This window comes from Nycticebus coucang, chromosome 3 (assembly GCF_027406575.1).
Source record: "Nycticebus coucang isolate mNycCou1 chromosome 3, mNycCou1.pri, whole genome shotgun sequence".
NCBI lineage: Eukaryota > Metazoa > Chordata > Mammalia > Primates > Lorisidae > Nycticebus > Nycticebus coucang.
In genome coordinates this window covers 15,585,501-15,607,762 of record NC_069782.1, presented here as the reverse complement: position 1 = coordinate 15,607,762, position 22,262 = coordinate 15,585,501, and the positions used below count along the sequence as shown (strand labels likewise).

Here is a 22,262-nt window from a genome sequence, read left to right as displayed (position 1 = left end):
TGGTGATGATGATGATGATGATGATGATGATGAAGAACACATTTTCTGAACCCTCAGCTTCCTCATCTGTAAAATAGAAATAATAATACTTACCTTTCAGATTTTTTTGGAGTCCGAGGGAGATCACATACTTGGATACTTAACACACAGAGTAGACACCAAAAGATAGAGCTTTTTCTCTTCTCTCCACCTGTTTCATCATGACATCACATTTTGATTGGATCCAGCTATAGGATACCATTTGGGATATCTTCAACTCCTCCCTGCCTCCCGGAGTTTTTGAGGGTTGAACGAGGTGATGTAAATACCTACCAATGTGGGCATGTCGTACCTGCTCAGTAAATGTTGGCTTCTGTGACCCTCACCCTGTCCCACCGTGTCCTCCACTCCCTTAAGTGGCATTCCCACGATGGGGTGGAATTCTAGGCACCGGAGAGTGAGAGGTTTTCCAATGTTGGGCAGGTCCATTGTGGCACCATACAGATCGTAGCAGACAGCTGTGCCACAGTCAGTGACCCCGCCTGTTGCAGGGGATAAGCACCTGAGCAACTGTGACACCCCCCCCCAAATGAAAGATTAGACTCCATTCACAACTGGGGGGCATTCATGGAATTTGATGGCCTCCAAAGGATGTTGGCAGCCAACACTGGGATCCACCAACTATTGGCTGAGGCACCCAAAGGTACCCTGGGAGATAATAAAGCCAGAATTGGGATAAGACATCAGGAGAACACACCACACCTCCCACAGTAATATTGCTTCCATGAGCACCTTCCCTGTGGGAGTTAGACAGGCTGATTTCTCTGTGGCCCCCAGACTTTATGCATTAAGTTGGTGTAAAGTCTCTTTCTTTCTTCAGCATTGTCTCCCTTGTCATCCCCCAGCCTAGGTTGGGGTTCCCCTGGAACCCTGACACTTCCCGGCCACCCTCACTGTTCTAGAAGACTTCTGAGAACATGCCACCTCCTCTTTGAAGACTTTCTTTCTCCTTCCCAGCTGGTTGGTCACTCCTGCTTGAACCCCTTGTCAAGATCTCTCAGTGCCCAGCGCCCAGGCACCAGCACACAGAATGCGGTTTGCTGACAACTATTGAATTAATTATTAAGGGAGGAAATCAGGGACTTTGAAAACAACTATTTTCTAGAGAAAGCATTTTATGTAAGGTCTTTGGGTGTAATAAGACTTGTAGGAATAGAAGAGTGAATATTTTCCTCCTCTTCTACTGTCTTTAAAGAAAAAAAAAAAAGGAAAAAGAGTGAAAAAGGGAAAAAAATCTAACACCAGGAAACAACTCCACAGGATGTCACTTGAGGCTACAAAAAAGATGCAGACTTGGGAGAAAAGTGCACGGAGATTGATTAGTCACGCCTGCTGGGCAGCGGGCTAGGAGGAGGGCAGCACTTAGGCCTGAGAGCTGCCATCTCTCCTCAACCCTTAAAGAGAGGCCAAATTAGTGAAAATGCAGCTTTAAGAGTGAAGCATAGCCTCTTCTTCAGACTCTAATTGGGATATTAGCAAATGTGTTTTACTATTAAAATGAAACTGGGGTGGAAAACATAATTCGCATTGAGTATATATTGGTACCCAATTAACAGAAAATGTGTATTTTTTAATGTATGAGAAGGAAAATAATGCCTTTTGTCTGAATCACTGATGATTCTTTCTGGCTAAGAAGGGAGCTGACAGCATCTTGGGGGCAGAGAAGAGAGGCTTTGCAAACTCAGGCTGTGAGGAGCACTTGACTGAGAGCCTTGCCTCACTCCTGCAGGTGTGGGCCTGAGCAGGACTTGTGTGCTTGCTCACTGGGCCATTGCAGCTGGACATTTGCCCTCAGCTGAGATCCTGGCATGCAGCTAGAGGACATTTGCAACTACTCCCCAAATAGTGGGGGCACAGGTGATCAAAGCCATCTGTTCAGAGTTTGTCACTCTTGGTGCAGCCCAGTTTTTGTCTTTCCAGCCAGGCCACCTGCTTTGTTAAAGTTTCATCACCAGTGCAAGGTTTTCTCCACTCCCCTAGAGGTACCCATCTAAGGTGTTTAATATATACTCTTGAATAAGATACAAGAAGCTCCTGAGTTACAAACATTCCACTTATGTACGACTTGCACTTACGAACAGAGGCTATTACAGGTAATAGATAAATGTACCTGTCTCATTTCACATACAAATTCAACTGAAGAATAAGCCTACAGAGGTTTGTACCCTGGGGACTCCCTGAATATATTTTTGTAAAACATGTAGTGTTGCTCTGTGTGTGTGTAATTGATTTATAGAAATGATCTTGTGTGAAGGAGTTCATTCTGATTTTATCATTTTCACCCATGTTCTCATTGTGTTGTTGGCTGTATGTCTAGTTCATTGCTTTTGATGGCTGTACAGCTGAATCAGCCAAAGTAGGCTAAATTGTGGTGCAGTCACAACACCACAATCTTTGGCCACCCTGCTCGTCCTTCAGGCCAATGGGAGCTTTGCTTTGGGGACTCAGGCTGTTGGAGCCTCCACTACTCACCACAGCAGGAAGAAGAGAAAGCAGCAAATCACTCACTGGCTGTTAAAACCTCTGTCGGAGCAGCAGCAAATAGAATACTGATTTTTAAAGTCTCTGTCCAGAAGTGGCCAGAACAAGTCATGTGGTCATCCCCAACTTCATAAGGTTGGGAAATGCAATCCTACCATGATTCTGAGTGGAGGAAAACCCTGGAAATATTTTGGTAAACAGTGTAATGACTATCATATAGTAAGCAAGCTCTCAATGATGGGCAGCTAGTTGTTTCCAATTCCCCATTACCACAAACAATAATGCTGGCATGAACGGGCTTTTTATTTGTCCCCTTATGGACAGGTGCAAGAACCTCTTTGGGCTTTGTAACCAGGAGTGAGGTTTTTGGGGTCATAAAGTTTATATGTACTTGGTTTTAGTAATCAGTACCAGATGAACATGTGAGGGTTCCCATTTACCCATATCTTCTCCAACACTTGGTATTACTCAGCATTCTACTTTTCCCCCTAGTCTGTTGAGTATAATGTAGAATCTCATTGTTGCTTTCGTTTTTCATTTCTCTTGTTAATAATGAATTTGAGCTCTTTTCATCTTTTCATTGCTCACCACTCTGCTTTCCTCTGGGAACTACCCATTCTAATTCACAGACTATTTTTCTATTGTGTTTTCTATCTTTTCCTGTTGATTTGTTGCAGTTACTTATGTAGCTAGATGTTAATCCTTTGTTGGGTTTAGACATGGAAAATCTTATTTTCCGCTTTGTCACCTCTCTGTTGACTTAGCCCATAGTGTCTTTTGTTGAACAGAATCCTGTAATTTTGATATAATAAAATCTATGAACTTTTCTCTTTTTGCTATTTGATTTGTGCTTTGGGGATTTTATTTAAGAGGCTTTCTATACCTTAAGTTCACAAATGTGTCTCTCTTTCTTCTGTTAGCTTTACAGTTCTTTTCACATTTAGTTTTTTCACCTACTTAGAGGCTACTTTTCTATATGGTGTGTGGGAGGGATGCAGATTTATTTAATGAATCCGATTTCTTGACATGATTATAGAAACATTCCTGTCCCCATTGTGATGAGATGTGGCCTTTGTCATAAATCAAGTTCTTCTGAACATAGGTTTGTTTCTCAGCTTTCTCTTTTGTTATGAGATCTTTGGACCTTACTGTCCAAAAATTAAAACAGAGTGCGTTTCTGTGTTTGGTAGAATTTGTCTGCTGTACTCTGAGTAGTAGAACCATTTCTTGTAAAGTCAGGAGGTGGTAAAGCATGGTGAAACAAACTCGAAGGTTGGGGTCCAATGAACCTGGGCTCAGTCTTGGCCCCTGCAATTTACCAGCCATGTGAACTTGTCTATCTTCTTCAACCTCTCTGAGCCTCCAGTTTTCCATCTGCAAAACAGGCATGATAATATGTACTTCCTAAGATTTTTGCAAAATTAAATGCTAGAATATAAGCAAAAGCATGGCTTTCAGCAAATGTTATTTTACTTTGGTCGCCATCACCAGACAGTGATTTTGAATCCTGCTGTAAGGAGTTTTCTTCAGGTCTTACTACCGTAGATGTAAATGAGGGACATGTTACCCCTGACCCCCCAAATGTCATTGCCTCTTGTCCCTACCTACTCATCCATTGTTTCTACTCAGTTATTGCTGTAGGTCCCCATGGTGCCACTGGGGACTCATGGAAGCTTCCTGTTGACTTTCCTGCTGCTGGGCACACTTCCATCGACACTGCTGAGGCCTCTGTGGAATACATCCTTGAGTTACCCAGTCAGCTTGGTGACAGAGGTCTGTAGCACGGTAGGTGCTTATCCAGGAGTGCTGGGTGAGTCTGTCACCAGCGTACTCCTCCTGCCTGGCCAATTCTGCACGTGGGCTTTAGGGAGACGTAGCATTCCTGCCTGGCTGTCCTAACCCCTCTTGGCCCTCTCCTCTGAAAAAAGTAAAAATGAAATCAAAATAAAGCAAGGGCTCTGGGCTCAGGGCTTGAGGGAAGCACCGAAGGCTTTGCAGCCAGGCTCTGGGCTGGCTGGCCTGTGCTGCTGGAAATAGTTCGGTTTAAAGGCAGCACAAAGCTGGCCCTGTGAAGGTGCTGCTTTGGCTGCCTTTCAAAAAAGGAATTTTTTTTTTTTTTTAAACTTTTGTGATTTGGGCTTTTGATCCTTTGGTTGTGGCTCTGTTCTCTCACCTTCTTTCCCAGGCCTTGGGGGCTGGCGGTCTAGGCGGGAGGACCCAGCAGTTATCCTCAGCATGCTGAAGAAGGGCTGTCACCTGCCAAGATGGGCAACTACCTTCTCCCCATTTGCCGGCCCTCAGAGGGTGCTTTTGGGGGGGGGTGTTGACCCTTCTCCCCCGTCTCCTCTTCCCTGCTTAAGTTTTGGGTTACTGCCAGCACAGCCAATCCAGAACACTCTTTCCCCCTTCCACTTTGTGATATTAATAAAGCAGTTTCTTCTCTCTCTGGATCCTGGCTCCTAGGCACTACCTTTGGCTCACTCCCAGCTTGATTAGCAAGTAGGGAGATCATTCTGGAACCTTGCCATGTCAGAATGAGACTAAATCCCATCTCTAGGTTGTGTCTACCATGCTGACAGGATTCTTCAAACAGCTGAAAGATGAGCTGTGGGCAGGATCCCAGGGAAAGGAGATTTGGGAAATCAGCCCTAAATCTGTTGCTGAATAGTCTCTTGAAGGAGGTGGTAGTGGAAGGACATGTCGCGTTAATCTGTCTAGTCCCTGGGAAGGAAGGGTCTGACTGGCAAATCTCGTTTTAGGATGAGATGTTACTGTTCTCCTGCTGGGTTCCTGTGACACTCTGGGGGAGGGGAGGAGTGGGGATGGGTTGAGGAGGTGCCTTCAGCCCAGAGGCCCAGAACAAATAAGAAGTCCAGTCCCTGGGAAGGAAGAGACAGACTGGCAGATCTTATTCTAGGATGAGCTCTCCCTGCACATCCTAGATGTTACCACTGTCCAGAGGTCCCTGTGTGCCCTGTGTCAGGGCCAGTTGTCTCCTGGTTTTATGCAGTAATGCCTGGATGAGTCTGTTGTAGTTACTCATTTAATAGCAGAGAATTCCCTGCTTTTTTCTCTTGTTTTTTAAATACTCCTAGAGTTGAGGGCATAATCACTAGATTATGAAATTGGGTTTTTTATTCCTCCTCCATTTCCCCGTTAACAGGGCCATATACTTGCTACATTTCTGTGTTAAACATTAAGAGGAAGGACTTAATTCACTCTTACAGCTACATTTCTATTTCTTTGGTCTCCACATCAGCTCAGATGGCAAAGATACTTAGCACTTCTGCCACGTGGCTTCTTTGTTCACAGCAGACACAGGTTATTGAGCACCCAGCACTTCACAGAGTCAGATGGGACTTCAGAATCCTTCTCAACACTGTTCTAGGCAAACACTGCTGACCAGAATTAGTATGTGAGGCGTAAGCTGTTTGTTCTCCTGCCTTATAAATAGTCACTTACTCGTCTTTATAGCTCTTTGTCAATTCTCTCCAACTGGTACTTTGTACCTTAATATTGCAAAGTACCCTCACTTCATAAAAATGTGAAGATGTGTTTTTACTACTCTGTAAGTTGCTTGAGAGAAGAATCTGTGTTTCCTTCATCTTTGCATCATGCCAACTCTGCACTACCAACTTCAGTACCTCTTTGTTGGATCAATGAATGACTATGAGGTTGGACAATAAGTTCGCGAACTCATCCTAGAAAAAGTGTTACATACCTCATTGCTGAAAATTACTATAGCACCTTTGAAGTACTCCCCTTAGCCATCTGGTGACTGTAGTGATATTCAGCAATGTATGTAGCACTTTTCTAGGATGAGTTTGCTAACTTAATTGTCCAACCTCATATTATCTTCTCCTTAAGACTAAGATGACAGTGTTGAAATGGTACTCAGGATCAGCTTCTGGCCTTGCAGCTCCCTCCCCAGTAATAAGTGTCATTATATATTCTCTCTACTGAAATGAATGAAAGCCAACCAACAATTACCAAATAAAAGCTGACAGCACATTTAAGCCCATTTCCTGCCCCAAACCAGAACAAAGTGGGGACAATTTGTCTCATGTAAATGTCATAATACAGGAAACCGCCTCCCCTGAGCCAAAATGCAATTCAATGTGCCATCTTTCTCAGCTTCATTGCTGCAAGTGTGGGGATAGCAAGTGCGTACTCAAGAAGTATACTACCATGGGGGCCATACAATGTCACACGACTGAATTGTCACAGGAACCCTGACCTCACCTATGACCATTCACCTCGTGTTCCCTGGGCTTGGCCACCTGGATCTCCTGCTACCCCTGAAGGTACCACGTGCATCCTGTCCAGGGCCTGTCCCTCGCATTGGGCAGCCACAGGTCCACCCCCTCACCTCCCTCCAGTCTCTTGCCAGTGTCTCCTTATGTCCTGTTAGCCCTGTCACTCTCTTTCCTCATTTTCTTTGCACTTGGAACCACTGGACCTCTGGACAGTGGTAACATCTAGGATGTGCAGGGAGAGCTCATCCTAGAATAAGATCTGCCAGTCTGTCCCTTCCTTCCCAGGGACTGGACTTCTTATTTGTTTGTTATCTGCCTCTTGCCCTGGGACGTGTGCACCGGGGGCACCGCAGTTGCTGTTTCCCCAGTGCTCAGAGCAGGGTTCCCAGGCTCAGCACGACAGGCAATTCTTCATTTTTGAAGGCCTGTCCCATGCGCTGTTGCCAAGGAGCACCCCTGACCTCTGCCCATTAGATGCTTACAGCTCCCCTGCCCCCAAATCTTGGCAATCCCTGACAATCAAGAATGTCTCCAGACACTGCTAAATGTCCGCTGGGGAGGCCCACAGTCACCTCTGGTTGAGAACCACTGGCCTAGACCAACACTTAGCACATAAAAAATGACTTGACTCTGCGCTGGTCGCGCTCCTACTGTGCACTAAGCCCTGGCGGGTTCTCTCCTATTCACTGCTGCATCTGGCCTCTGATACAGCAATTCCCACTTGTGGGTTGATTGCAAGGTTTAGAGATAATACCCACAAAGCATCGGAGACGGTTCCAGATCCATAGCAGGAGATGCTTAATAACTGGCAGCCATGACCTTATGCAGAGGCCTCAACCAGCCTCTGCACCCTGCTCCCCTGTCTCTAAGCACCTCATTTTATAGATAAAGGGACTGAATTGGAGGAATCTACCCAAGGTCCAACAGCCAGGAAGTGATGAAGTCAGTCTTTGGATCCCAGTTGTCTGGGCTGTAGGACTCTCTCTCCTGAGAGAGAGAGATGGCTGGGTGAGTCGGCATCCTTCCGAGCCCTGAGCCCCGTGCCTCACATCCCTGCTCACTAGATGTTCATAGAAGAACCAAATGCACAGCGCAGCATACCACGTCAGGTGGGGTCAGTTGTGCAGTGGAGCTTGCAGAGCGTGCAGAACGATGGGCAATGGGGAGACTTTTCTTTCTTTCTTTCTTTTTCGGGGGGAAAATTTTTCAGTAGCATTATTAGCGTGTCTCCTGAGCCGAGCCTGGGTGAGCCCAAGGGTCCGAGGTCCCCACGGGGGGTGGGCTCTGGATTCTGTGGCCCTGTCCTCCCTTCAGGAGTGGCCACCGCGGCCTCTGTCCTCAGCCTGCCTCCCGGAAGGCCTCCTCCTGCTTCATCAGACCTCTTCTTTTTTCTCCTCTCTGCTCCTTTTCCAAATTGGAGGCTTTGAGGCCCGCTTAGTCCTTTCTCTTTTCTGCTTCCTACATCTTACAGCCCCTGCCTGACTTCGCAGCAGACACAGTTCCGGCTTCAGAACTGCCCTAGTTGTCTAACCTACATTTCCCGCTTCCTGCTGGGAAGAAGGGTTTCTCCCCTGCCCTGTAAGGTGGGTTTGAGGCCTGGCTCACGCCTCTCTCCCTTTCTCTCCTCCCAGTTTGGGACCCTCCCACACCAAGCCCAGGGGTGGCCTGTCAAATCTTTGCCCTTTGGGGCCTTCATCCTTCTTGGCCTTTTCAAAAGGAGCTGTGTCCCCCCGCCAGCTGCAGCTCCACCCAGCCCGCTGGGACAGGGATTTTTGTCTGCCCAGCCCTAGAGGGATGCTTTATGTATAGGAAGTGAACCCCGAGAGAGCTTTGCTTTCTGGCCCTGGCAGAGGAGGATGGGCTCAAGCTAGTGGCTTCTTTGCTTATGGGCCCTGAGTCCTCCCATGTTTTACCCCCCTGGCACCACCCTGCTGCCACACGCAGGAACAGTCTTTGAGAAAGCCTGTGTTGGAAGGGACATCTGAGTGTACTGACAAATGCCAATGTCTCTGACGGAGGAAAAAAAACAAAAATAAGACCAGCTTCTCCTTGCAGTGAGTTATTTGATTATTCCTCGTGCTCTGGTATCCAAACCCACCTGAGATTCTGACTGTGTTCTCCCTCCAGCCCTGAGTGACTGCTTTGGCACGGAGGATGGAGCTGGCTTTGGGAAAAGGTTAAGTCATTTAGTTTGATTGACATTGGGGGTACAGAAGCCCAGCCTCCACAGCACCAACTCAGGCCACTGTGAACAGTCACTCCTGACACAGGGCTTGAACCCAAGAGCACTTCTGTGAGAGAGAAAGAGTGTGTGTGTGTATCCCATAGATGTGGGTCACTATGAAAGTTTTGAGATATACTGTGTTATGATCCACTATTTCACTTCCAAGAAACAGTTGACAGCATTCTTTTTTTGTCAATTTTATTTTATTTTATTTTTATTATTAAATCATAGCTGTGTACATTAATGCAATCATGGGCACCATGCACTGGTTTTATAAACAGTTCAACACATTTTCATCACACTGGTTAACATAGCCTTCCTGACATTTTCTTAGTTATTGTGTTAAGACAATCATATACTGCATTCACTAAGTTTCACATGTACCCTTATAAATTGTACCGCAGGTGTAATCCCACCAATCACCCTCCCTCTGCCCATCCTCCCCCCTCCCTCCCCTCCCTCTCCCCCTTCCCCATATTCTTAGGTTATAACTGGGTTATAGCTTTCCTATGAAAGCCATAAATTAATTTCATAGTAGGGCTGAGTACATTGGATACTTTTTCTTCCATTCTTGAGATACTTTGCTAAGAAGAATATGTTCCAGCTCCATCCATGTAAACGTGAAAGAGGTAAAGTCTCCATCTTTCTTTCAGGCTGCGTAATATTCCATGGTGTACATATACCACAATTTATTGATCCATTCATGGATTGATGGGCACCTGGGCTTTTTCCATTATTTAGCAATTGTGAATTGGGCTGCAATAAACATTATGGTACAAATATCTTTGTTACAGTGTGATTTTTGGTCTTCTGGGTATATACCTAGTAGAGGAATTATAGGATTGAATGGCAGATCTATTTTTAAATCTCTAAGTGTTCTCCAAACATCTTTCCAAAAGGAATGTATTATTTGCATTCCCACCAGCAGTGTAGAAGTATTCCCTTTTCTCCACATCCACACCAACATCTCTGGTCTTGGGATTTTGTGATATGGGCTAATCTTACTGGAATTAGATGATATCTCAAAGTAGTTCTGATTTGTATTTCTCTGATGATTAAAGATGATGAGCATTTTTTCATATGTCTATGGGCCGTGCGCCTGTCTTTTTCAGAGAAGTTTCTCTTCAAGTTCCTTGCCCACTCTGCGATGGGATCACGTGTTCTTTTTTTGCTTATATGTTTGAGTTCTCTGTGGATTTTGGTTATTAAACCTTTGTCGGAGACATAACCTGCAGATATTTTCTCCCATTCTGAGGGCTGTTTGCTTGCTTTACTTACTGTGTTCTTGGCTGTGCAGAAGCTTTTTAGTTTGATCGGGTCCCAGTAGTATATTTTTGAAGCTGCTTCAATTGCCGGGGGAGTCCTTCTCATAAAATACTCGCCCAGACCGATTTCTTCAAGGGTTTTCCCTGCACTCTCTTCTAGTATTTTTATAGTTTCATGTCTTAAGTTTAAATCTTTAATCCAGTGAGAGTCTATCTTAGTTAATGGTGAAAGGTGTGGGTCCAGTTTCAGTCTTTTACAGATCGCCAGCCAGTTCACCCAGCACCATTTGTTAAATAGGGAATCTTTTCTCCACTGAATGTTTTTAATTGGCTTGTCAAAGATCAAATAACGGTAAGTAGCTGGATTCATCTCTTGGTTCTTTATTCTGTTCCAGACATCTACTTCTCTGTTTTTGTGCCAGTACCATGCTGTTTTGATCACAATCGATTTATAGTATAGTCTGAAGTCCGGTAGCGTGATTCCTCCTGCTTTGTTTTTATTTCTGAGTAATATCTTGGCTATTCGAGGTTTTTTTCTGATTTCATATAAAACGAAGTATTATTTTTTTCAAGATCTTTAAAGTATGACAGTGGAGCTTTAATAGAGATTACATTAAAATTGTATATTGCTTTGGGTAGTAGGGACATTTTAACAATGTTGATTCTTCCCAGCCATGAGCATGGTATGTTTTTCCATTTGTTAACATTATCAGCTATTTTTTTTCTTAGAGTTTCATAGTTCTCTTTATAGAGATCTTTCACTTCCTTTGTTAGATAAACTCCCAAATATTTCATCTTCTTTGGCACTACTGTGAATGGAATAGAGTCCTTAACTGTTTTTTCAGCTTGACTATTGTTGGTATATATAAAGGCTACCGATTTATGAATGTTGATTTTGTAACCTGAGATGCTGCTGTATTGATCACTTCTAAGAGTTTTGTAGTAGAATCCCTAGTGTTTTCCAGGTACACAATCATATCATCTCAGAAGAGCGAAAGTTTGATCTCTTCTGACCCTATATGGATACCCTTGATCGACTTTTCTTCCCTAATTACGATGGCTAAAACTTCCATTACAATGTTAAAGAGCAGTGGAGACAATGGGCAGCCTTGTCCGGTTCCTGATCTAAGTGGAAATGATTTCAATTTAACTCCATTCAATATGATATTGGCTGTGGGTTTGCTGTAGATGGCCTCTATCAGTTTAAGAAATGTCCCTTCTATACCAATTTTCTAAAGTGTTCTGATCATGAAGGGATGCTGGATATTATCAAAAGCTTTTTCTGCATCAATTGAGAGCATCATATGGTCTTTGTTTTTAATTTGTTTATGTGCTGAATTATACTTACAGAATTACGTATATTGAACCAGCCTTGAGACCCTGGGATAAAACCGACTTGGTCATGATGTATAATTTGTTTGATGTGTTGCTGGATTCTGTTTGTTAGGCTCTTGTTGAAAATTTTGGCATCTATATTCATTAGTGATATTGATCTATAATTTTCTTTTCTTGTTGGGTCTTTTCCTGGTTTGGGGATCAGGGTGATGTTTGCTTCAAAGAATGTGTTGAGTAGTCTTCCTTCTTTTTCTACATTTTGGAACAGGTTGAGTAATATAGGTTCTGACAGCATTCTTTCTGATTTCACCTGTGTACGTTTCAACTTGGTTGGCTTTTGTTGCTGGGAGGGCTTCATTTGTTTCTATCCAGGCAGATTTTACATTTCTTGATTTTTGTGTATCTCAAAACTTTCGTAATAACCCACGTATACACCCCTCCTACCAGTCTCTATCTCCTCACTTACTTCTCAGGAATCCCAGCCTGCCTCATTGCCATCCCCCATTTCCAGATCTCTGTGGAAGTGTCTTGTGTCTTGGGAGGCCCCCATGTACTGGAGGTGACCGTGAGGTTCAGACCCAGTGCCGTTCCTCTTTGTGGCTCTGAGTCTTGGTGGTCCTGGGTAGATGATGAACTCTTTGCTGAGCTAGTGTAAACCCACATCATGGTCTTCTTCTGGATGGTTTGGGACTGAAAAAAGCAGAAACAGGACTATTACCTCTTTGCACGGCCCACACAGGCCAGGGAAAGGCATTGTTTGGGGGATGGCGGTGGGACGTGGCCAAGCGTATGTGCCCACATTTTGGTCATTCAACATTTAAGTCCAGTTCCTTCAGTGACGGCCCCATCCTGGACTTCGTTCAAGTACCCTCCTAGTTTCTAGAAAGATCACCACACACACTTGATGTTCAAAAAATGTGAGAAGAAGATAAATGAATAAGCAGGATGGGAAGTAAAAATGAATCAAATAAAGGGGGAAAGTAGGGCTGCCATCTCCTTACGGAAGTGGTTCTCAGCATTCCTAATGCCGCAGTGTATTTTCATTGTTACCAAGGGGTCGCGACCCACCGGTTGAGAACCGCTGCCTTACAGACTTCAGGGGACCCAGTCACTTGTAAATTTCTGAAATATTAGTGGAGCACTTCCTGTGCAAAGCCTGTTCCAGGGCCTGGAATATGAGGTAATTGAGCCATGGTCTGTGTCCAGAAAATGCCTATGACTCAGCTGTGGGCATGTCCCTTAACCACTTTCTTTGGCTTGGCTGTATTCAGATATGGTCTGTTAAACTTGTGTCGCTTAAAGATCCGGAGGTGATGTGATCGCTCCATCTGTAGATCTTAACCTACTCATCTCTTTGGCTTCCTTTCCTTTATGCATCACTTAGTGTGATGGCACCACTGCCACCACCAATTGCCATTACTTATTGAGCACTTACCATATGCCAGGCCCTGTGTGTAAAGCAATGTACATACCTGCTTTAAGGATTATAATTAATCTTTATCACAGCTCTGTAAGGTAGGTGCTGTGACTGTCCTATTTTATAGATGGGGCTCTGGGAGGATACATAACTTGTCTAAGGTCTCAACAAGGGGATCCCCTCGGTGGCCTCCACCTGGAGAAGCCCACAGGCCCATCCTTTTGGCTCCCACCTTGACACTTCAGCATGTCCCCTAACAGGCCCTGTCACCCTTGAGCTTCTCTGTCTTCCTGGTGTCTTGTTTTCACATCCCTGTCCTGAGCCTTCATGCCCAAACCTACGACTAACTGTTCTGATTCCATCTGCCTTTGCAGGTGAGAATGGATCTTCTGTCACATGTGAAAATGTCCCCTGATGGGTCTTTGGCTGCATGCCCTGCCCTGTGGACAGACATAGAGGTTCCTCAGGAGGTGGAAAATGGGAGTCACTGGGATATGAGAGTTGTTCCCATCCTTTGAGCACAGAGCAGCAGACGGCGTCAGAAGGATGTAGGAAGTGTGACGGCTGGTCCCAGGGGCAGGTGATGTGGGGTGGGAGCTGAGCACTGAAGCCACCAAAGCTGATGTCCTGGACTTACCCTCTACCTGCTGAGTGACCTGGGCAAGTTACTGGACCTCTCTGTGCTTCTATTCTCCCTTCTGTACAATCGGGATACTAACAGCCCCCACCCGTCACACAGATCCTGCCAGTGGGACTGCTGGAGGAGTAGGTGAGATGTTGCACTTAAAGAACTGGTTGCTCTGTAACCACAAACGCTGGTTGTCAGCACTGTTCTCAGTGTTAGCATAAATTGAATTTCCCCCACCCTCCCTTCCTCTCTCACGCCCTTTTTCCCTTCCTCAGAATTAGTCATCACCCACTCCCAGCAAAGCCTGGTGCTGAGGTGGTTGGTGACAGAGAGATGACAGGGACCGACTCAGCCTTCTAGAAGAACAAGGGTCTGTGGAACAGGCTGAGGGGAAGCCTTGCCCCTGAGTCTCACTCCCTCCCTGCTCCATAGCTCTGGAGCAGTTGAGTTCTCTGAGCGTGGGAACCCTGAGCTTACCCACATTCACTTTTGTACCTTGTGTCTGGCTGCGATCCAGAAGGGAAGCAGACCTACAGCCTTCATCTACCTTACAGCGGGAACAGAATTCTCAGGACCCTTGAAGCCCTGGCATTTCGCAACGCTGCGATTCATCTGTGACCCTTAAAGGACCTGGCCTTCACTCCCGGGGTGCAGCACAACAGAACAGGTTCTCAGCGCTTGGCAGATGTGTTCTGAACTGAGCACTAGTAAACAGACTTGGTGTTTATGAATGGGTGTCACCGGCTTGCTGTTTTGTATTTTATCACCAAAGATTATGGAAGATTGGGAGCTCTTATTTCAGAGTATGCTTTATGGTTTTCATTACTCTCCTGAATCTCTGCATAATTTGCTGGGATTAGGGATGGAGTGCCTTTGTTTCTTTGTGTGCATTCTTTTCCTTCTGGGTAAACTCGTAAAAATCTATAAAAGGCTGGCACATGAAAGCCCTGCTCACACCAGAACTTGGCTGCACGTCCTAACATGACTGAGTTGTCCTCTTCTTGGTCAGGGAACAGTGGTGGGGTTCAGGATGATCTAACTTGAACCTAGGTTTTCATGCCTGTGTAGACTCAGAGAGGCCCTGGGGGCTTAGACCAGACCCTGTGTTTACAGATGGGGAAACTGAGGCCCAGAACGAGGAAATGACCTGTCTGAACCTGGCTTACCTAGCATCTACTGAACCCCATGCTGAGTCATCAGATAAATTATTTTTAGGTGTCTGCTGTGTGTAATTAGGTAGAATCAGGGAGCGGCCTTGTTTCTTTGTTTGAGTTTTCCTTTTTAACACTGAGCCGAGCTGATATTCTGGCATAATGGTCTCTAGAACAGGGTGCATGCACAGGTGTGCAGGATAGCACAGAACATCTCTTCCTATTAATTATTTTCTCATCCTTTCAGTATTTATATGTTTTGTGTATATTTCATGATAAACTATGTAACATGGTCATACAGAAGTATACTGTGTGCGCAGATATATACTGTATACATTACATTATATTTGGTATGTATATATGTACATAATAGGACACTATGTATTTAATTATAGATTAGATATAATTTATACTGGGGATCTATGCATGAGAATTATAGGGGTGTATGAGCAAAGAAGTCTGGGGACCGCTGGTCAGTGAATGCACAGCCTTTCCTGGCCATTCTGCCATAGCCCCATCCCATTACTCTGTTTTCTTCTACTCTGCCTTTGTCATCTTCATCTTCCTGACGTTGGGTTGCGTTTTTGTTTGTTGTATGTCTCCCTCGCTATAAGGGCAGCTCTGCATGGGTAGAGTCCTTGGTTTGTCCCCAGGACTTAGTTAGAAGTGCAGGCTGGCTCCCAGCAGGTGTGCCACAGAGTTTGCTGAAACAAATGAATGGGTGTGGAGCCTCTGCAGAGAGGTAAAGGCACGTGCCACCAGAGTGGGCCCCAGACAGGGATAGGGCAGTGCAGGATGATCTGGGGATGCTGATCGGGATCGGACCAAGGCCTGAAGAGTCTGCAGAGGCTGCCTAACGAGGCGCCACCTGAGCTGGCCCCTGGCCCCAGATGCCAGCACAGGGTGAGAGAGGAGTTGGCCGAGGAGGAGGAGTGCTCCAAGTGGGAGCAGCAGGGGCAAATGGCAGGGATGAAAGAGGGCAGAAGGCAGGGTCTCCCATAGGGCTGGGACATCGTTGTGCACATCGTTGGGGAACGGCAACAGATGAGGTTGGAAAGAAGATTAGATGTGCTAATGAAAGCCTTGTGCAGAGTTTCAGGGAGCTGGGGCCGTGTCCTACAGGCAGGGAGAACCACTCTGACTGCAGCGTGCTATGTGGAGCGTGGACCAAGAGGCCAGACCGATCTGCTTCCTGGTCTGTCATTTGCTGCGGTGTGTGACTCTTTTAAGTTATTTAACCTTTCCTGCCTCAGCTTCCTCATCTGTGGGGATGATAATAGGACCACAGCAGGACACAGGGAGGATTTAACAAACAATTCAGGGGTGGTTCCTGGCGTGTAATAACTGCTCTGGGAGTGGTATTTATTGTAATTCATTCAAAATACTTATTGAGGCCCCTACTATTCTCCAGGCTGGAGATGGAGTCATGACCAAATCCTACATAAACCAGCCTGGCATGGAGCCCACGTTCTAATTAGAAGAGAAAAAAAAGTGAATAAATTTATTAACAAGAACAAATCAGCCAGTGATGAGACCAAGAAGAGAATTATAGCAGGGATGTACAGAGGTGACTTGGGCTTCCTGAGGTTGGACATTCTGGAAAGGCCCCCCGGAGCAGGTGACTTAACTTGGAATGGGATTGGGGATGTTCAAGGGCCCAGAAGAATCACCGTGATTGGTACATGGTCGGGGAGAGGAAAAGAGGCCAGGACCCAGTCACATGGGGCTTGTCTGTCGAGTGAAGGGGTCAGGTGGAAAGCCACCGGAGGGTTTTATGCTAGCATGTGGTGGGATTTGAGTCCTTTTTAACAGATCCTCATAGCTGCTGCATGGACTCATTGTAGGGTGAGAAGGTCCTTGAAATAGAGGGATTCCTAGTTCCCTGCTAAGCCTGGTCCTATTATTGCCCCCATTTTACAGATGTGGGAGCTGAGGCATGAAAGGTGTCCCTGTACTGTGTCCCTTCACCTTCTTGGTGGCACCCTCCATTGCTTCCAGTGCCCTGTGTTGTCCCCAACCCCATGTCAAGGCTTGCTCTGATGATCAAGTTCCAAAGGATTGCAATAGCTTGCTGTGGTTCTTGGTTTTGGGGCAAGGTCAGCCAGCAAGCAAGAGCCACATTGGGGAACAGATGTGCCCCCAAAGTCGTGGGGTGTAGGTCTTTCCCAGAACATGTGGCTGGCCTGAGACTACCATGTTAGTGTCATCCGTCCACAGCTGTGACTTCAGAGACTCACTCCCTGCTGTAGAGTCCCGCTTCCACTCCTTGCTGGCCACGTGAACTTGGGCAACTTCTTTAACTTTTTTAGATTCTGGTTTTCTCCTCTGTGAAATGAGGATAATGATAGCAACTGCCTCCCCGAGTTCTACATGAGTTAACATTTATGCAACCCTTGACATAGGGCCCAGCACATGGTGGGTGGTCAGTAAGCGTCTGCTGTGATTAGCCCTGTTGTCTTTCTGCCAGTTCAAGGGGAGAGGCGCCTGTTCTCTGCCTACCTTTCAGAGAAGGCCCAGGATTAATGAGATAATGATTGTCAACTGTTTGCAGCTTTGCAGAACAAAGGCGCTGCATAAACACACACGATTATTATTGTCATCTTTATACTCTGCCTGGGTAGGCCTATTGTGGTTGGCTGATTTATGGAAATGGCATGTCTCTAGGTGATCTGAATTAGTGAGAAGCAAATTTCAGACAGTTCAGATAATAACCGTGTCTTCCACCCACTCAGGGTCTTTCATTCTGAAAGCTTCCAGAGATGGTGGAAGGTGAACAGCAAGAGTGCACCTGACCATGCAGGGCTCCAAGCACCCAGATGCGTGTGCCTCCATCTGTCCATCCACCAGTCATTAGCACCAGGCCCAGGTGTGCTGGGCATCCTGTGGTCCCCATGGGGTGAGAAGACAAATGTATGCCTTTCAAAAATGGCAGTGGCTGGGAACTAACATATCTAAAGAGTTTGCCGAGCGCCTAGTCATGTTTTGAAGACCTTCCTTATATCTATGTGTGTGATTCTCAATGGCCAGGGAGGCAGGAACTCATTTTACACATGAGGAAACAAGCTGGGTGCACCTGTTAGTCCTAGCTACTCAGGAGGCTGAGTGTAGGTATCCTTTGAGCCCAGGAGTTGGAGTCCAACCTGGGTGACACAGTGAGATCCTGTCTCAAAACAAAACAAATGAGGAAACAGGAGATTTGTGCAGGGTCATGTAGCTAGGAGGAGTGAAGCCGGATTGCAACTCGGGCAGCCTGGAAGAGCTAGCAGCATCCTTCATCAGCAGGGGAGCATTTCTGATGAGCAACAAGAAGCCTCCTCAAGTCTCAGTGGTGTAAAAACCAGTTGACTCAGACCGGCCCAGGGTGGAGCTCCTGCTTGTGTTTCCTTGGTTTCCAAAGTGCAGCTTGGGGGGTGTCTCAGGTTGGGTTTCCTGGAAGAAGGACCCTAAGAGATGCCTGCAGGAGGTTATCAGGGTCAGCTCAGGGATGCCTTACTTGCCAGAGAAGTTAAACCCTGGTGTACTCACAACTTAGGCCTCAGCCAACCCCACAGGGAGCTGGGAATTGGGAAGAGCCTTTCAGGGTTGTCCTCAGTTCAGACAAGGGGGCCAAGCCTTTGTCTAACCATTGGATACAGCTGCCCTGGGAGGGAGTGTCACTTTGGCGAGTCCTCCCTCAGGCTGAGCAGTTCCTGGGAAGAGACTCCTTGAACCTGCAGGTGGGGCTCAGAGAGGCAGTGCTGACTCTGACATTTTTTTTTTTTAATCACGGTGGAGTCACTGTGGGAATCAGAAGTCATAACCAGAAACAAGGGCAAAGCCTGGACTTTCTTTCTCAGCTCCATACACCGTGTCATGTCGTTTTTCTTCTGCATACTGCTGGTGGGCTTCACTTCTCCCCCGTTCCCGTGGTGGGACTTCCCCTCAGACTGGATGGAGGCTCTGCTGTCCACTCACGGGTGAGGGGAATAAGCCTGGCCTATCTTCTTCCTTTCCTGGAGGCAGCCCTTCATTCTTCCTCTTCCTGTTCACTCCTTCCACGATCATATGTCAAAGTACTGGGAGCTGGGGAGACAGCGGGAGAAGGCAGACAAGGTCAGCTCTGTGCTTGTGGACTCTGCCTTCTGTGGGCTAGACAGACAGTAGGCAGGTCACCACGTGGAGTCATCGCAGGAAGCAATGAGTACGGTGTGGAAATAAAGCAAAGTGCCGGGGTGGGATTGAGAGCCTCCTGGTGACAAGCAGGAGCCCGTGACTTACACATCTTCTCATCTCCTGCTCTGAGCAGTGTCTAGAGCAGTCTCCTGGCATATGACAAATGTTAATTATTTGAACATAACTGAATGACAGGCTGGCTTCATTGTCATTGTCAGGGTTGGGCAGCCTCCTTTCTTCCTGCCAGCTGGGGCAGGGTTCTGAGAAGCCTCTGCGAGGTGTGGTGCCTGCTGACTCAGCTGTGCCCTGCTAGCTGGGCTGGGATGTTCCTTGGACAGCTCCTGCCTAATTCTTGGCCCAAGCTCCCCTGAGGTGCCAATTGGAGCAGCTCTGCCAGCATGACAGCTAATGGGGCCCCGATGGCTACGTGCAAGCTGTGGCTCAGGTTGGGCAATCCTGTGAGAATGGGCGTTCTCCAGCATTAGCTGCTCTGTGCTGGCCTGGAGGAGCCCCCCTGCCCTGCTGGCCTCACTGACATCCCAGCCTGGCCTGGGAAGGGACACCCTGGGGCTGTGAGGGCTCTGTGCGGAGTTTGAATGAGAAGGCTGAGTTCTGGTCCTGGTCCTGTTGTGTGACTTTGATCTATAGTTTTAGCTCCTCATCTGTAAAAAACAAGGTTTTGCTGCACTTACCTCCTCCCCAGTTCACAGTATTTTTCTCTCCTGCCTCAGGGCCTTTGCACATGCTCTTCCTGCTGTGGGAATGCTCTTCCTCAGCCCTTTCCCTTTCACCAGCCCTTTCCATTCGTCCTGCAGGTCTCAGCCAATCATGCCTAACTAGGTTAGTTCCCCATTATCCACACTGATAGGACTATACTGGGCTCTATTCTGTCCCTTTTCCGGTCACTGGTCAGGTGTCAGTGATGTTGTCTGTGGGATTCTTAACCAGTCACCATCCTTAGGTGCCCCAGTCAGGGAAGACACCCTGCTGTCCTGTCTGTACCTGTAATCCCTGCATATAGTAGATGCTCAGTAAAATTCTACTGCCGAGTGGTTATTCAATGACATTACCACCTTTATGAAAGTAAAGCAGGGAACAGAAGGGAGGTGTATTATTACCAATGGGATAATAGCATGGGCCTGGGGGAAGCATCTCAGAATCAGTCATCTTTGGGTGACTCTTTTAGGGCCTAAAAGAGCACCAGCACCTGGGTAGGCGTTCCTGAGCCCCTGGCAGATGGGTCTCACTCAGCTTTTCCCTGCTACATCATTTTACTGCAGCTGCCACACGCAGCTTTCTAATTGTGTCATGTCATGGCGATATCCTTGGTATGTCACAGAGGCCTGGGCTTCCTGCTGGAGGCTGAGAAATCGAAGGAAATGGAGTGTGTGTGTGTGTCTATCTGTCTCATCCATATCACAAGCGCGTGGTAGGGATGAGACAGGCAGCTGCATTCTAAACCCACTTTAACACTCACACTCCCTGGGCCTGCTCCTGCTGGTGGGACGCTCCTGCCCTTCTGGCAATGCAGTCTCTGTCCTTAATCAGTCTGTCCCTAAGTCAATGAGTATTTATTTGTGGAGGAACTGCTCTGTGTCAGGTGCTGGGCTCGGTGCTGAGGACTCATTGCTAATAATCCAGGCACTGTCCTTGTCGGTGTAGGTGACTCGGCAGTGGGGAAGACAGATGTTAGGCAGATCATCAGATGCCAGGATGATATGGTGACAGGTGCTGCCAAGAAGGGGGCCAGGACAGGTGTCGCATGTTTTGGCACCTTCATTCATTTGTTCAAAACGTCTCGAAGCACACCCCCACCCCTAATGCAAGAAGGTTAAGTGCATTTCCTTTGCAGCCTCCCTGGACTACCAGGCCACAGTAGTGACTCTTTCCTCCAAACAGCCCACAACACCCCCCCTCCCATCTGGGACTTGGAAGCTTTTGACTTGTATAATTAATTTAAATTTAGCACTGATAGAAATATATATCTCGTATGGGAGTTTTGTTGCCTTTTTTCAAGGATTTGGTCCTTATTCCACCAAACAGTTGGAGGATCCCCCTTCCTCCTCGCTCTTCTTCCTCCTCCTCCCTTTTCCTCCCCATTTCTGCCTCCCTCACTTCTTGTTCCTCCTCATCACCTTCCTTTTCCTTCTCTTTCCCCTTCTTTCCTACCCATCTCTCTCCCTCCTCCCTTCTTCTCCTCCTCTCCTGCTGGAGGCACGGCTCAGCTGTCCCTGATCCCTTGAAGGCCCATGCAGGGGGCTGGTGAGTGGCATCTGTGTAGCACCAGCGAGTCTCCCCTTTTGGGGGTTCCTTATCTCACGGACCTTCATATTCTGAGTTGCCCCAGGGCTCTGCTAATAGAGGTCAAGTGTTTACGTGGTGTCCAGCACACAGTAGGTGCTCATAAACAAATGATGAACATGCTTGTGTTGGTGATAATGGTGATGGTTATTAGGGACCAAGCTTTCCTCTTTAATTCTTCTGTGGATACGTTCATTTAACAAAGATCAAATGCATTTGCTCAGATTTTGTCTTCTATATTCCGTGGAGGAAAAGCATTGGGTCTTTATTTTTCCATTTTGGAGTAAATCAACATTAAAAATCTGAGTTCAACTTTATAAATTTCCTTTTTCAAAGAAATGTATATGAGCTGTAGGTGGGTGTTAACCTGCGGTCCTTGGGACTGCACCTCTGTACTTTAAAGGCCTCAAGCTTATTTTCAATAGTTGGGGTTAGAAAATGAAGCCAGACATTATGGGAATCACCTCAACAAATTTGCAGCCATATTTGATAACTTAAAAAAAAATTAAAAGCTCTTTGAAGAAGCTGCATTAGTCAGGGTGTAAGTAATCACTTGCTTCCTCTAATCTCTCTCCCATAATAGCTAAAAAGTTTTAGTGGTTATTACTAGGCATTTTGCATCCTTTATCTCATTTAAGCTCAGGATAACCTTATCATTCCATTTTACAGATAAGGAAACTGAGGTATTAGCAGGAATACACCCCAAGGATCATACAGCTTATAAATGACAGCTCCAGGCAATCTAATCTACTTCTCCATTGTGGTATTCTGCCCCCTAACAAGAAGCTGTTTAGATTGCAGATCCTGACACTGGCATGGCAACTCAAACTCCTGGGTTAGGTCTGCTCTAACACTCCTAACCAGAGTGACTCTTTGGTTACCAATTGCTGCAGAACAAACCACCCAAACATCATGATTTAAAACAACACCCATCTTATCGCTCAGAATTCTGGTGTAGGCAGAGCTCTGCTGGGTGGTTCTTCTGCTCAGTAAAGTGAACTGAGGCTACAGTT

The 22,262-nt window shown here is 46.5% G+C and overlaps 1 protein-coding gene and 1 non-coding gene across 3 annotated transcripts in view; both read left to right on the top strand.

Moving 5' to 3' along the window:
• The window catches only part of ABTB3 (ankyrin repeat and BTB domain containing 3), a 296,751-nt gene that overhangs the window by 45,889 nt on the left and 228,600 nt on the right, over positions 1-22,262 (top strand). The window lies entirely within an intron of this gene.
• LOC128582855 (small nucleolar RNA SNORD74) lies at positions 8,724-8,793 on the top strand. The gene has a single exon (XR_008379280.1). It is a non-coding gene; the product is annotated as a small nucleolar RNA SNORD74 (small nucleolar RNA).